Here is a 16581-nt window from a genome sequence, read left to right as displayed (position 1 = left end):
CATCCATCCCCCGAAGTTCGACGGAGACTTCGCCACATGAAAGCGCAAAATAGAGGTATTTTTTAAAACGGATTTTGATATTCTTATTACAATGAAATATAATTCTGCAGCGCCGAAAGATAAGGAAGAAAACACATGGAGCAAGAAGGAGCAAGCTGATTTCGTCGCCAACGGAAAGGCTGAGTTCCATCTACTCAGTGTACTGCCACCTCAGGAGGTAAATTGGATCGGAAGCTACGACTCCGCGAAAAATCTCTGGGAGAAATTCCTGGAGCTTCACGAAGGTACCTCCGAAGCAAAACTGGCACGACGCGACATCCTCTGGACACAACTAACAAATCTCCGGATGAACAACGGCGAGAAGGTAGCACAACTCCAACGAACCTTGGAGAAGAAGTAACCAACCGGGACTCAATTCGATACGCGCTCAACGCCTTCCCGAGAACTCCCGAGTGGGCCTCCTTAGTAGATGCTTACTACATCTCTAAGGATTTCGAGGTAAGTACATTGGAACAATTGTTTTCAACCTTCGAACTGCACGAATCTCGACTTGCAAAAAATCTAGTAGAGAAGTCGAACCTCAACATTGCCCTACGAGCCGAAAAGGACGATCCTGACTCCGAAGCGACAATCGACGAAAACGAAGCTGCATTAATGGTAAGACGTTTTAATAAGTTTTTTAAATCTAACAAATTTAGATCGCAGTCAAGTAAACATTGTCAAAAGAGAAGGACTGTCCGTTGCTACAACTGCAATGAAGAAGGGCACATCAAGGAGGACTGCCCAAAATTGAAGTGCAAACAGAAGGATAAGGAAAGGAGTAAGAAGCCAGCTCGAACGAAACACAACCTAAAGGTCATGTGGGATGATTCGTCATCCTCCGAATCGGAAGTCGAAGAATTCTCGGGACTAGCACTGATGGCCAACCATCAGCTAGAAGAAACGTCTAGCTCAGAGATGAGCATTGATGAAGGGGGAGGAACGTCAGAAGAGGAAAGCTGCAGTGAAGGGGGAGCATCACCGAGTCAGGTAAGTAAGGTACGCAATCTAACCCCGACTCAGTCCTTTAAATTTATAAAAGCACTTTCTAAAGAGTTAGATAAATTTGAAAAGGAAAATGAAAATTTGAAATTAGAAAATACAAAATTAAAAAATGATATTGAAAAATTGAAAAATGATGCATGCTTAAAGAAGTTTCCAAATTCAAAAATTAGAATTTATGGTAAATTAAATTGGTACATTAGAAACCATCAGGGTCAACTTAGAAAAGTACCAAAAAACTATGTACCCCCTAATTTTTTAAATAACCCTGTAGGAAGGAACTTCTATTGGGTTCCAAAATCTCTGTTAGTTTAAATTTCTCTATTAGTTAAAAAGCTTACAGTGAAAAAATTAAACATTGAAATTCTTTATGGAAACTTTGTCTAAGGAAGTGGTTGTTGCTCCAATAACTAAGAAGGCCTAGTACCTCGCCACGACCTGGAAGCTAAAATATTGAAAGAAAATGTTTAATTAACTTTATGAAAAAACATTAAAAATAAGAATTAAATAATGCTTTAAAAGTTTATCAAATATTTTTTTTTACTTAGAAATTTTTCTTGAAAATTCTAACTTATAAATTTTTTTATTTTAGTTAAGAAATTTTTTTTCCTGGAAAAATTCTAAACAACTTCATTTGACTTAGAAATTTTTTTTATCTTAGAAAATTTTTCTGAAAATTCAATTTAACTTAGAAACTTTTTAATATTCATTTTTGCTACCTTAATAATTTGCTTAATATTCTCTTATTTGTATCCCATTTTTGCTGTGATCAAAGGGGGAGAGAAAGGTACAAGTTTAGGGGGAGTTAGGAATTATTTTTTTTTTTTACTAAAGTGTGTTGCAATTTTATTTATTGCAAATTTATGCTTAAATATGTTAGTTTAGTAATTTCCTTTAAAATTACTATTTTTGTCTATATTTACCCTAACTTGAACTTGGGTTGATGTACATCAAAAAGGGAGAGATTATTGGACCCCGTGGTAGTTTTGATGTGATCAACCAAGTTGGTTAGGTCCTGTTGTGTTTGATCCCTGTGTCTGAGTGTGCAGGAGTTTAGGACCGCAGGAAGTCGAGTGAAAGACGCAGCTAGCGAGAAGGACGGCACGGGAAGGGAGCCGACGGGCTCGGTGCGTCCGAAGGACGAGAGAGCTGCGGAAGAGTACTCCGGTGGAGCGAGAAGAACGTGCGCGGCGTTCGAGGGACGAGAAGCCGGACGGAAGCCTGCTCGAGGAGAAGGCCGGGAATTGGGTTCGGGCGAGCCCTAAGAGCTGAAAAAGGAGCTGTGCTGGAAAATCCAGCTCAAGGCGCCTTCAACAGTCTTGAAGGCGCCTTCAACTTGAAGGCGCCTTCAAGGCTTGTTCAAGGCGCCTTGAACTCAGTCAATTCGACCGTTTGCCTTCGGATAGAGTTCTATCCGATCACTCGCTTAGAGGCGCCTTGGACCCTCGTTGGAGGCGCCTTGGAGCTACGAGATCATATTTCAGAGGCTATTTAAAGGCCCCTGGAGCTAGGAATTCAATAACAACTCAAGCAATCATTGTGTAGTCATTCCTAGCAATAGTTCTAAGCTTCCCAAGTGTAAAAGGCTTCTCCGCCTTTAGCAAAGGAGAATTTTCTTAGTGTGCTTTCTTACTGCCCTAGATTAACAGCCTCTTGGTTGTAACCAGGTTAAATTCTGTTTCTGCTTTTATTTCTGCCTTTATTTTATTTACTATTGCATTAATTGAGTTGAAATCCGAAGAGGGTAGTTTTATTTTTGTTTACAGCAATTCACCCCCTCTTGCCGGCCTCCGCTGCACCTACACACTCAGCCACCGTAAGCGAGCCTTTTGACACCTTGACGTTGACCATCTTGACTTTGACCTCCATCTTGACAGTTGACCCATGCCGGGTGGGCCCCCCTCAATCGTCGCATTAGTAGCTAAAAAATATTTGCATTAGTTATCCTATCAATTATATAAATTATACATTTATGAACAATACTTGTTTAAATTGAGGGAATGAATTTCATTCTCTACATATTATAGAGGAGAAAGAAGAAATAGAGAAATGATATATGGTGTATTGAAAAGTAGATATTTAAATTAATAAAGTAACTTTTTTTACACTAAATTATGTATTTTGGATAGAAAAGCTGATGTGGACGCTCTTAGATTTTTGAATTTACCAAAAGACACATGCTACTTTGATATTTACCAAAGGGAGCATCTTTTTATAATGCTCTTCTCATTCTACCCTCTTGACAAATTTAATAATTTTTTATTATTTTCTCTGTCATTTCTCTCTTTCTTCTCTTTTCTCCTATTCATGCAACATCTCCTCTTTCGTCTCCTCTTTTCTCTTTCCTCTTTTGCATATATAATAACGTGAACTTCAAAAGTTTCCCGAGAAGTCGATTATTTAGTCAATTATTCTAAAAATATTTTAACAACTTTGAGAAACCAAAATAAGCAATGAATAACATCGTTTCACTTCTTGTAACCTCAAAAATCCATAGGACCTGAAATGAGTCAAATTAGACATGTCTAGGTGTATCAGTGAGTTTTGATTGAAATTCACTGCAGGACCTATACAGGTCCGATTTGATCCATTTCAGATCCTATGAATTTTTGAGGTTGTAAGGAGTTAGATGATGCTATCCATTACTTATTTTGACTTCCCAGTGGTATTAAAATATTTTTAGAAGAATCAGCTAAAAAATTCCATATTAGACCCACATTGGGCATGATATGAAATTATATATCAAGCCCAACCTACATTGGGTCTGATGTAGAATCATATTAGGCCCGATGTGAGCCGATATGATTCTATATAAGATCCACTTTGAGATTTTTTAGTCGATTGTTTTATTAATATTCAACACTTTCCAAGAAATCGAAATAAGCAATGGATAACATCTTTTGACTTTTTACACCATCAGAAATCTATAAAATAAAATAGGTCCAATCAAACCTATCTGAATCCATCAGTGGATTTCAATCCGATTGGATCAATTTTATGTCAAAATTTATTAATGGACCTAAAATGAATTCATTATTATTTTCGATATTCCTAATGGGGTTCAAAAGTTTTGAAAAAAAAAATTCTCTTATTTTTTGCTTTCTTAGACCTGTTATAGAAGATCAGGCCCGCATTAGACTGATATCAGTTCTGAAGATATAAATCCTGGTGGGGGAAGTTCACAAGTCCACCCAGAAGTTTAGAGCTCGGCGGATGTCACAACCGTCATAGGATCTAGTGCTCGGTCAAGCCTTCAAAGGAAGGAAACAAGTTCAAGATGCTTACTAGAGAGGATGAAAAATTGAGTGGTGCAGGGTCATCATAGTTTGGGTGAATATAGAAAAAGAAACCACAGATCTTAACTCAAAACATGCTCTGTAACGTTTGAGTAATTTCATCTGCTACTAGTTTATTCATCTCGTGTTTCTGTTGGTCTCCAAGCCAATTTCTTCCACAACTCCAGAAACTATCTTGAAATTAAAAATATAGATGCAAACTGTGCACCACTTACAATTTGATACACTTTTTCTTTTGGTAATATTTTCAAATCTCTTTCAATTTCTATCATTGTTTTCAAACTTCGTCGATGTTTCAAACTCGTTTTTATCATTTTTATCCTTGTGCCTAATTGACAAAAAGAAAAAAATTACAGATATTCCTTATCTTGTTTTTCTTGTTTTATCTTTATTTTTTATTTTTTTGAAAAAAATAATCAACTTAACTTTTAAATGAAAAGTTATTTATATTCATTCAATAAAATTATAATATCAAATTTACTAAGGAATTAATCAAATAACATTTAAAATGTAAAAAATTTAAATAATTAAACACGCTCGAATGTAGAGTTCAGTAACATTTAAAATAAATCTTGAACGACAATTTTAATGGTTGATTTATCTTATTTGACTCATTTACGGTCATAAATTCTATTCCTTGTAACTCGCACAACTAATCTGATTATCTCTATATAATATGTGAAAAAATGATAATTATATTAGGTGGACTTGTGAAATTCTCTATTTCTTTTCTTTTTAATTAGGTCTGATATCTCAACGTATCAGGTCTTAATTATATGCATGGGAAGATATCAGACCAGGTTAGATTTGATCTTCTGTAACAAGTTTGGGAAAAAACAATAAGAGAATTTATTATTTTTTTAAATTTTTTTTTGAATCACCACTAGAAATATCGAAAATAGTAATAAATTCATTTTAAATCCATCAGTGAATTTTGATATAAAATTGGTTCAATCAAACCAAAACTCACTGATGGATCTAGATATGTCCGATTAGACTCATTTTAGATCTTGTAAATTTTTGAGATCGCAAAGAATCAAAAGATGTTATTCATTGCTTGTTTCGTCTTCTCAGAACATATTAAATATTAATGAAATAATCGGCTAAAAAATCTCAATATGGGTCTGATATAGAATCATATCAGATTCACATTGGGCCTGATATGATTCTATGTCTGGTCCACATTGGACCTGATATGGAATTTTTTTAGCCGATTCTTCTAAAAATATTTTAACAACACGAAGAAGTCAAAATAAGCCATGGATAGTCTTGCAACCTTAGAAATCCATAAGATCTGAAATGGGTCCACTTGAACCTGTATATGTCCATAAGTGAATTTTGGTCAAAACCCACTGATGGATCTAGACATGTCCGATTAGATCCATTTATGGTTCTATGGATTTCTGAGATTGCAAGGAGTGAAATAGTATTATCCATTGCTTATTTTGATTTCTTAGGGGTGTTAAAATATTTTTAGAAGAATCAGTTAAAGAATTGGCTTCTCAGGAGGCTTTTTAAGTTCACGTTATCATGCTGCAAAATAAAGGAAAGGGAAAAAGAAGAGAGGAAAGATAAGAGAGGTTCTATGCATAGAAGGAAAGAGAAAAGAGAAAGAAATGATAAAAAAAAAAAAAAAAATAATCAAATTTGTCAAGAAAGTAAAATGAGCAAACTATTATAAAAAACATACTTTCTTTGATAAATATCAAAATAGGGGGTGTCTTTTACTAAATTTAAAAATCTAAGTAAATTATTGTTTATTATTTTTTAAATAAAATAAGAAAAAAATCGAACAGATCAGCCGCCTCTAAATTAATATTCTCAGAATGATCCCGAGATGCCTGAGATCTGCCAAGAAAATATACGTACTGTTTGCAGTATGCCATAGGAGTTGTAAAAAAAAAAAAAAGAAATCTATAAAATTATATAAATTATAGTGTATTAAGTTAATGAGTTATACAGTTTGAAAAAGAATGATAAAATATATTTTAAAAAAAAACCATGGTCATAAAATTTAGATAAAACATCGACAATATAAATTATACATAATCAATTAAAAAATATAAAAAATAAAAATAAGATTTACCTATGATATTTATCGACCTATAAAAATCTTATTATAAGTTTTGAGAAAAATTATGTGAATAATTCTAGAAAAAAAAGATGTTAGTATAATATATATTAAAATAATTAAAGATATGCATAAGTATGTAATAATAAGAGTGAAGATTGTAGATAACAATGATCAACTTTAAATCCTTATTTTTTTTATACTAATTCTGAATGAATCCATTATCTTTTTATACTAATTATTACTAGACACATTACCATAATGTATATTTTTTTACTTTTTTATACTAATTCTGAATGAATCCACTATCTTTTTATATTAATTCTTACTGAACACATTACCATGATGTATATTTTTTTACTGATGATATTATTTTAATAGATGAGACATGAGAATAAGTAAATGTTAAATTTGAATATTGATAGAAAACACTATAAATATTTTAAATTTAGTAGAGTAAAATACAATATATGAAATTTAAATTTAGTAATATTAGACATAATAAGATAATTATTAAGTTAAAAGATGACCAACTATTTTGGAAACGGAATTGTTAGGACACATAAGAGCTAGAGGGGATGAATAAATCGATCGCTTCGATTCTTCTTGTTTTTGTAGTGGATATTTGAAGTTGAGTGCACCACAATTCTAACACCTTGATTTACTTTGTATTCACCTCCTTGAGATGACTAATCCAAGGGTCCATACCAGCAATCACAACTTTCACTATGAACTCTTTTTCTCAGAATAACATGGAAGGTGAAGAAACTATAGTAGGGTTTATAGCTCTCACTCAAGAAAAAACATAGCACAAATAAAAAGTAGAAGAGATTACAGACAAAGCACGATTCTTCTTCTTTGAATTGCTTGAGAGAGTATTGCAGATAAGAGCTAGATCTTGGGTGCACAATGGAGCAATGGAACAATAGTATCTTCAGTCTTAAGCCTCTTTTTAAACACTTTAGAATCAGACCATTTCTCTACTTTTTAGTTGTCATTAATCGATTGGCAAAGATCCCAATTGATTAATGATGATCTGTTTGTCCGTTGAATGGTTACTGACTCCTAATTAACGGCTGAGATTATCCTATTTTGAATCCCAATCGATTGGTGGGAATATCCAATCGATTGACAAGCTTAATAGATTAATCAAGCAATTCGGTGACATTCTTTCCTCGCAAAGAAAGCTTGCTAATTGATTTGCAAGTGCCTAATCGATTTGACAACTTATTGTGCTCTTCGAAGAAAGCGGTAGAGAGCTTGTCAATCGATTGGCTAATCGATTTGGGAAGTTACTGTGCGCTCAGAATTGGTTACCAATTGATTGGCAATCCGTGCTAATCAATTGATACACCATTTCGCTAAACCTAGATTTTTGGATTTACACCAATCGATTGTGCTAATCGATTGGTGATGCAAAAATGAGAATTTGAGGTTTTGAGTTTTAGCTCCCAATCGATTGGTGATTTTCACCTATCGATTAGTAAACCCTAAAATAGGGGTTTTCAATTCCTAAATCCTCAAGCACATTATTCCATTTAATATACCAATCAAAATCAATTACCTCATGCTAGATGAACCTCCTATTCTTTAGACTTTGTGTCCGGAGCTTCCTTATCTAGTTATCTATGGGACTTCATCTGCCCTAGCATTGATGAGTGTAGATTATGCATGTTTCTAGGCATTGATTGTGTAGGATCGTAAAGTCGCTAGAGGGGGGTAAATAGCGATCATCGAAAATCTCGATTTAAAAATAAGTTACGCAGTGGAATAATAAAAGAAAGTTAGAATGAAGAAGACAAGCACAATCTAACACAAGTAATTTTTTACTTGGTTCGGAGCCTTCGACGACTCATACTCCAAGGCCCACACTCGTAGAGTACTTTCGTTGGGCAATCCACTAATAGTTTGAAAAGATACAATAATGAAGTACAAGAACTATATATGAAAAATTACCGACAACAAAGAAAACTAAGTAAAGTTGATGTCCGGTTGTCAGTGGAGTGTTGCAGCGTCGTCGGAGCCTTTTTGAAGTAGCGCACGGGAATGAAAGTTGTAGCAGATGATGATGTGAAGCTGCTGGTCGAAGGGCCTTATATAGGCCCATTTCAGGTGCCTGGAACCCCTCTGGGCGCCTGGACTATTGCTGACGTGGAGATCTCTTGTCAAAATTTCATCCGTGAAGTTTACCCACTTTCGAGTGCCTGGACCATTGTTGACATGGAGATCTCTTGTCGAAACTTCATCCGTGAAGTTTATCCACTTTCGAGCGCTTGGACAGTTGACGTGGGTTCAGCCAGTCGTCGTGCTCCAACTCAGCTTTGGGATAACTTTTATGGTCCGGGCGCCTGGACCAACTCCGAGGGCTCGGACCACCCAGGCGACATTGGTCTGGGTGCCCGGACCAGCTTCGGGCATCCGGATCCCTTTTGGGCGCCCAGATTCCCTTTTTTCAGCCTTTGAATTCCTGTAAAAAGGAGTTAGTCCAAACAAATAAAAATTTATTTATCCTGCAAAATAGAATTAGCACAACATTAATAAAATAGGAGTAGTAATTAGATCCTGTCTCCCGAGACCAGGATCTAGTTAAGGTCTCAACTTAGGCTTCCCAAATGGAGCTAAGTTGTACCGACGCCTACAGTTCCCTCAACGGGGAACGCGTCCACACTGGATCTTTCCTCTAGTTGCTTACCTTTACTTACCACTTGCAGTTGCTTGACTTACCTTTGACGCCCTAGGTCTTCTTGCCAGTTGTTAGGTCCAGAGATCTAATTGGATTTCGGTCGGTTGTCAGGTCTCGTGGACCCAACCAGACTTCCCACAAGATATCAGGCCCCGTGGACCAATCTGGACTTCGCACCAGCTATCAAGTCCCACGGACCTGGCTAGATTTCAGCCTGGGTCAGGTCCTCCAAACCTCTCAACTCATGCACACTTGGTAAAGTAATTAGATGATACAACACATCTAACTTTAAGCCCCTTGTCATTTATCAAAATATGAGTTAGATCATTAGTGCACATTGTATCAATAAATTGTTGTACATTTACTTGTATTTCATGAGCATGATTTACATTATTGTACCATATTTCTATGTGATTTCATTATTTTTACTATTTTAGTTTAGAGAACTATTTTTTACTTGTGTTTATTGATAGAATGTATTTTTAGAACAAGAATATAGTATAAACCCCTTGGAATGTGAAGTTAGAGTAAGAAGTACACTCTAGTCGTGTCCCATGGCACGGGCGTACTCCTATGGCCAAGAAAGATGAAGAATGAACCATAAAAGGCTGAACACTAACTAGCCATGCCTCATCATCGGCTAGTCATGCCTCATCATCAAGCTAGTCATGCCTCATCATTGAGCTTCATCATTGAGCTAATACACGAAGCATTCGAGAAGAAAAATGGATTCAAAAGACCATCAAACTGAAGTTTTAATCAATGAACATGCTCCAGTCATGTCCCATGACACGAGCGTGTTCATACAGACGAAATCAGGCCCAAACCGTGTTAAAATGGACCCAATAGCTTCCACCACAGCTGACCGTGTCAGCTAGGCACAACCCATGTCAATTTTGGCCATTTCCCCAAGCCTATCATGGGTGCCCGTGCCAGCTAGCATGGGTCATGTCAGCTTCAGGCCTAAAACTACAAATTAATCTTTGAACAACCATAAATTATGGCTCAGTTGGAGTTACTAGTCGAACAACCTATCAAAATGTAGATAATTTTAAGCTCTACAAGTTTGCTTTAGGATCCAACTCGAGAAAACTAGGTCAAAGGGGTAAAAAATCTATTTTCCCAGAGCTACATAAATATGACAGATCTGGGCAATTTATGGGAAGATATAAAAGAGTCAAGGAAACCCTTCTTTGTATCATCTTGGACTAGGAGCTCTGCCCCCTTCTGCAGGAGAGGGTTTTCCCCTCTTAGGGAGGATCAAGAATTTCATCTAAGAAGATCGACAATGTATTAATAAACATTCTCTCTTCTCTATTTCATGTATTGGGTTAAAGATTGCTATATTCTTTGTTTTTTGGTTGTAATTACTTCTCCATGGAGTAGAACCCTAGATTCTAGGAGTATCGAGTAACTATGATGTGATTGTTGGTGAATGAACTCTGTATTTATTTAATTACATGTTCTATGATATGATTGTTTGTACTTTGTGTTGGAACCCCAAGGTGTTTTGATGTGATCAAACAAGCTAAGTTAGGTCATGCGTTTGTTTAACCCTTGTGTCTAAGTGTGCAGGAGCTTAGGAACATAGGAAGTCGAGTGGAAGACGCGGCTAGCGAGAAGGACGGCACGGGAGAGAGCCGACGGGCTCGGTGCGTCCGAGGGACGAGGTGACCGCGAAAGAGTACACCGGTGGATGAGAAGAACGTGCGCGGCGTTCGAGGGACGAGAAACCGGGAAGGAAGGCTGCTCGAGGAGAAGGTCGGAACATGGGTTCGGGTGACCCTATTCCGGATGGCCGAGATCACTCAAGCTAGTGGAGCCGGAACAGAAAACCCGGACCGAGACGAGCTGAACCGAAGCGGAGCGACCGGACGGAAAAAGTCAACCAGAGTTGACTTTTGGGGTCCGGGGCGCCCGGACCGAAGTTTTTGACCAGATCGAGTCAAGCTCGATCTGAACGTTGGGAGATAAAGTTTTATCCCCCCAGGGCACCCGGAACCCCTTCGGGGTGCCCCGACCAGTACTATAAATATAGCACTGGTTTGCACAGATGTTTTTAACTCACTTGTAATCAATTCCTTCTGTGCTTTCAATTCTGTTCTTTTCATTTGTGCTGTCAACGTTGTAAAGAGTCTACTCCGCCCAAAGGAGAATCAGACAGTGCGCTTACATTCCTTGGATTAGCAATCCCCTGATTGCAAACCAAGTAAAACTCTGGTGTCTTCTTTTCTTTACTTAGTCTCTTTTATTTATTTATTACAAGTGTTCATTATATAGTTGAAATCCGAGAAAAGTTCGAGTTTTATTTTGTAGGGCAATTCACCCGTCCCCTCTTGCCGGCCTCCAAAGGGACCAACAAGTGGTATCAGAGCAAGGCGCTTCAGGAGGACTAACCGCCGATCGAAGCAACAAAGATGGCCGGACCAAGCATTGTTCCACCAAAATTCGAGGGGAACTTCGCAGACTGGAAGTGTCGTATGGAGGTATTCCTAAAAACATATTTTGAAATTCGATTTATTATGAAATATGGTTTTGTAGCTCCAATAGATAAAGATGGAAAAGAAAAAGAAGGAGCAGAATGAGTCGGTAGCAAACAGCCGTGCGAAACATCACCTGCTGAGCGTGTTACCGCCTCAAGAGGTCAACCGCATCGGAAACTATTTATCTGCTAAAGAACTTTGGGAGAAGTTCTTGGAACTCCACGAAGGCACGTCCGAAGCGAAGCTCGCTAGAAGGGACATCCTCCGCAACAAACTGATGAACATCCGTCTGGAGAAAGGTGAGAAAGTAGCCGGTCTACATGCAAAGGTAAAAGAACTAGTTACTGGTCTCGAAAACCTTGGTGAAACGGTAACAAACCGGGACACTATACGCTACGCGCTCAACGAGTTTCCAAGAACTCCGGAGTGGACATCAATCGTCGATGCTTACTACATCTCAAAAGACCTGGAGGTAAGTACTTTAGAAGAGTTGTTTTCTACCCTTGAATTACACGAAACTAGATATGCAGAGATATCAAAGGACACAACCTAGACTATGGCGTTGAACGCAACCAACAAGGATGAACCCGAGTCAGACTCCGAAAACGATCAAGAAGCGTATATGGTAAGAAACTTTAAAAAGTTTTTTAGATCTAATAAATTTAAAATGCAGAATAAAAAGAATCAAAAAGGTAGAAGAAAGGTACGGTGCTACCAGTGTCAGAAGGAGGGACACCTAAGGGAAGACTGCCCAGAACTCAACAAGGTCAAAATGAAGGAACCTAAGAAACAAAACCTAAAAGCAACTTGGGACGACACTTCTTCATCCAAATCAGAAGCTCAAGAATATGCCGGGATAGCACTGATGGTAAGCTACGAAGGACAAAGTACATCAGAACCCAGCATTGATGAAGGGGGAGCGACCTCAGATGGAAGTAGCGAAGTAGGGGGATATTCAGGCTTCAAGTCTGATATGGTAAGTGAGGTATGCCTCTTACCCCCTGATGAACTTTAATTTGGTATCAAAGCTATGACTAAATCCATGTATAAATTAGAAAATAAAAATGCCAAATTAGAAAATGAAATTTTAGAAATAAAGAGAATTTAGGCAAAATCATGTCTTATAGAGGATTTTGAAAAATTAAAAATTGAAAATGAAAAACTAAAAGAAGAAATAGAAAGATTGAAAAAATCTAATGGTTCAAATATTCCTACTTTTAGAAATTATAGAGGTTTAAATTGGTATTATAGATTTCATCAAAGTCAAATTAGAAATATATCAAAAATCTATATACCTAGGAAATACTTGGTTAATCTTGTAGGTAGGAACCTCTACTGGATTCCAAAAACCTGTTTAACTTAAAATTAAAGTCAGACTTAGCATTTTCAGCAAGGAAATTAAACAACTAATTTCTTTATGAGGCTTTGTCTAAGGAAGTGGTTGTTGCTCCAATAACCAAGAAGGCCTAGTGCCTCGCCACGACCTGGAAGTCAAGTATCGAAATGAAAAGTTTAATTGACTAACTGAAAAAGCATTAATTTAAATTACTTAATGCTTTAAAAGAGTTATTCAATTTGTGTTAGAAAATATTTTTTTTAAAAAAAAATTTAGAAATTTTTTATCTTAGAAATTTTTATGAAAATTGACTTAGAAATCTTAGAATTTTTTTATGATAATATTGCCTTATAATTTTTTCTTAAAATTGACTTAGAATTGTTTCTTATGAATATTAACTTAGAATTTTTTTTTTGTTAGAAAAGTTTTTTTTGGGAATGTTAAAATAAGTTTCAAACTTAAAATTTTATTAACAATTATGACTGTTTTTTCTGAAAAATGTTTTACTTAAATTTTTCTCGAAAGAAAAATTCTGAAGAGTGTCTTTAAACTGACTTAGACATTTTTTACACTCAAAGTTTTTTTTGAATTTACCTTAGACTTGTTTATAACCCCAATTTTTATGTGATCAAATGGGGAGAAGTATGTTAAGTCTAGGGGGAGGTAATATAATTTTTCAATTGAAAAATATTTAGACTTATTTGAAATAAGTTATTTTTATTGCATATGGTTACCCTAACTTAACGTGGGTTGCTCACATCAAAAAGGGGGATATTGTTAGAACCCCAAAGTGTTTTGATGTGATCAAACAAGCTAAGTTAGGTCCTGCATTTGTTTAACCCTTGTGTCTAAGTGTGCAGGAGCTTAGGAACACAGGAAGTCGAGCGGAAGACGCGGCTAGCGAGAAGGACGGCACGGGAGAGAGCCGACGGGCTCGGTGTGTCCGAGGGATGAGGTGACCGCGGAAGAGTACACCGGTGGACGAGAATAACGTGCACGGCGTTCGAGGGACGAGAAACCGGGAAGGAAGGCTGCTCGAGGAGAAGGCCGGAACATGGGTTCGGGTGAGCCCTATTCCGGATGGCCGAGATCACCCAAGCTAGTGGAGTCGGAACAGAAAACCCGGACCGAGACGAGCTGAACCGAAGCGGAGCGACCGGACGAAAAAAGTCAACCAGAGTTGAATTTTGGGGTCCGGGGCGCCCGGACCGAAGTTTTTGACTAGATCGAGTCAAACTCGATCTGAACATTGGGGGATAAAGTTTTATCCCCCCAGGGTGCCCGGAACCCCTTCGGGGCGCCCCGACCAGTGCTATAAATATAGCACTGGTTTGCACAGATGTTTTTAACTCACTTGTAATCAATTCCTTCTGTGCTTTCAATTCTGTTCTTTTCATTTGTGCTGTCAACGTTGTAAAGAGGCTACTCCGCCCAAAGGAGAATCAGATAGTGCGCTTACATTCCTTGGATTAGCAATCGCCTGATTGCAAGTCAAGTAAAACTCTGGTATCTACTTTTCTTTACTTAGTCTCTTTTATTTATTTATTACAAGTGTTCATTATATAGTTGAAATCCGAGAAAGGTTCGAGTTTTATTTTGTAGGGCAATTCACCCTCCCCTCTTGCCGCCCTCCAAAGGGACCAGCACTTTGGGCCTACTTTGTAAATATGTTCTCGATGCCAAAAGCACCAGATTCGTATCTCGCAAGAATTTGGGAATGAATCGAAAGGAGAATCTAATCCTCTGATCCCTAGAAACTCGAGATGTGGAGAGTCAGCTATGTGAGTAAATCAATATTGTAAGTATCCCGTTGTAGTATTGGTGTAATCAATCAAGTCAAGTCCTGTGTATATTTGATGTCTTGTGTCTAAGTATGCAGAAACTTAGAAGCATAGGAAGTTGAGCGAAAGATGCAGCTAGCGAAAAGGACGGCACGGGATAGAGTCGATGGGCTCGGTGCATCCAAGGGATAGGTGTTGCGGAAGAGTACGCTAGTGGACGAGAATGAAGTACGCGGTGTTTCCAAGGGACGAGAAGCCATAGTAGAAGCCTGCTCAAGGAGAAGACCAGAAAATGGGTTCGGGTGAGTCCTATTTCGGATGACCGAAATCATCCAAGCAAATAGAGTCGAAAAAGAGGAAAATTGGACAGTCAACAAGGAGTTGATTGTTCGGGTGCCTGGACTTACGCACCCTGTTTGAGGGCAGTGTCACCACGGTCTAGACGCCCGAACCAGAAAAGTTTATCCTCAGTTGGCCGTTGTGAACTGTTGCAACATGGATAAATTTTTATCCTCGCCCAGGCACTCGGACCCCTTCCAACCGCCCAGAATTACCACGTCAGCAAACAGTCAAATCTGACTAGCAAACTATAAATAGAGTCCTGATCTCAATAGTTTAGAACAATGTTTGCAAATGATCTCCTTTTTGTTCTACTTTGTAATCTAGTACTTAAACTGCTGTAAGACGCTTCTTTGCCAGAAGGAGATTTGATAGCGAACTTTCAACGTCTTGAACTAGCAATCCTCTGATTACAAACCAAATAAAAAAGATCTGCCTCTTCTTTATTTCTTTTCAATTAAGTTATTGTTAAACAAGTATTTCTTAATTTAGTTTGAAAAGTCGAGAAATGTTTGATTTTTATTTTCAAGGCAATTCACCCTCCTCTTGTCAAACTCGAGGGGACCAATATGTATGTCACAAGAAGTAATAGGTTGACATAGATCTTAATAAATCGGTTTTAATTCGTCATCATATAGTAGGAGAAGGCAACTCGGGGGGTTGTAGGATCATGTAACAGGGATCCCCCTGAGAAAGCAATCCCTTAACTCTATCGCTCTAAAAGTAGGCGACAAATTAAAATGGATACGCAGGTGTAGTTCTAATATTCCACATCGGAGACCCTAGGATAGTCTACCTACATAAACAACTATTGAAGATAGGAAATCAAACATATATTGGGTGTTTACAAGCATCATAGTGTAACCAAAGTTCTAGAATCGTTCCCCTCAATTCCAAATTCTCCCTTGAGTATTTGCCTTCCCTTTACCTTCTCTGCTCTCAACCCCTCTCTCAAACCTTTCCCTCTTGCTCTCTTAGTGATCTCTCTCTCTCGTTCTCCTAAGCTTATTCGTGACTCTAACCAACTTTCGATTATCTAGATAACTAGCTTTGTGAATTTAATTAATGCTTAATCAATAGTTTTAGTGGTTCAATATTTTTATTACTTGACGACACTCTGTGCACTTGCGGATTTATCACATCAAGCATCCGATCTAGCAATCTGTTTGAGTTCCCACCTTTTGTCAAGAATCCAATTCTTGACTTTCTTGGACTTCTTTTGCCTAGCATCCAATTTTCTGACCTGCAAGGACTTCTTATTTTCAAGAATCTAACCCTCGATCTTCTCTAGTCCTTGACCTATAGGATCGGTGCACATGAGAGGGGGTCGGGGGTGAATCACGTATTTAAAAAAAACCTTTTTGAAATACTAGTGTGCAACGAAAAAATAAAAACAAATGAATAACGACAAACATAATGCGAAAAGAAAATAGGACACGGTTGGTTACTTTGTTCAGAGCCTTCGACAACTCCTCGAATCGTATCGACGGGCAATCCACTATAAGCCTCTTTTGGAATCATCGGAAGAGGGAATCGAATACAAGTATAAAA

This window comes from Zingiber officinale, chromosome 8B (genome assembly GCF_018446385.1).
Source record: "Zingiber officinale cultivar Zhangliang chromosome 8B, Zo_v1.1, whole genome shotgun sequence".
NCBI lineage: Eukaryota > Viridiplantae > Streptophyta > Magnoliopsida > Zingiberales > Zingiberaceae > Zingiber > Zingiber officinale.
Note: the sequence above shows the minus strand (reverse complement) of the source record.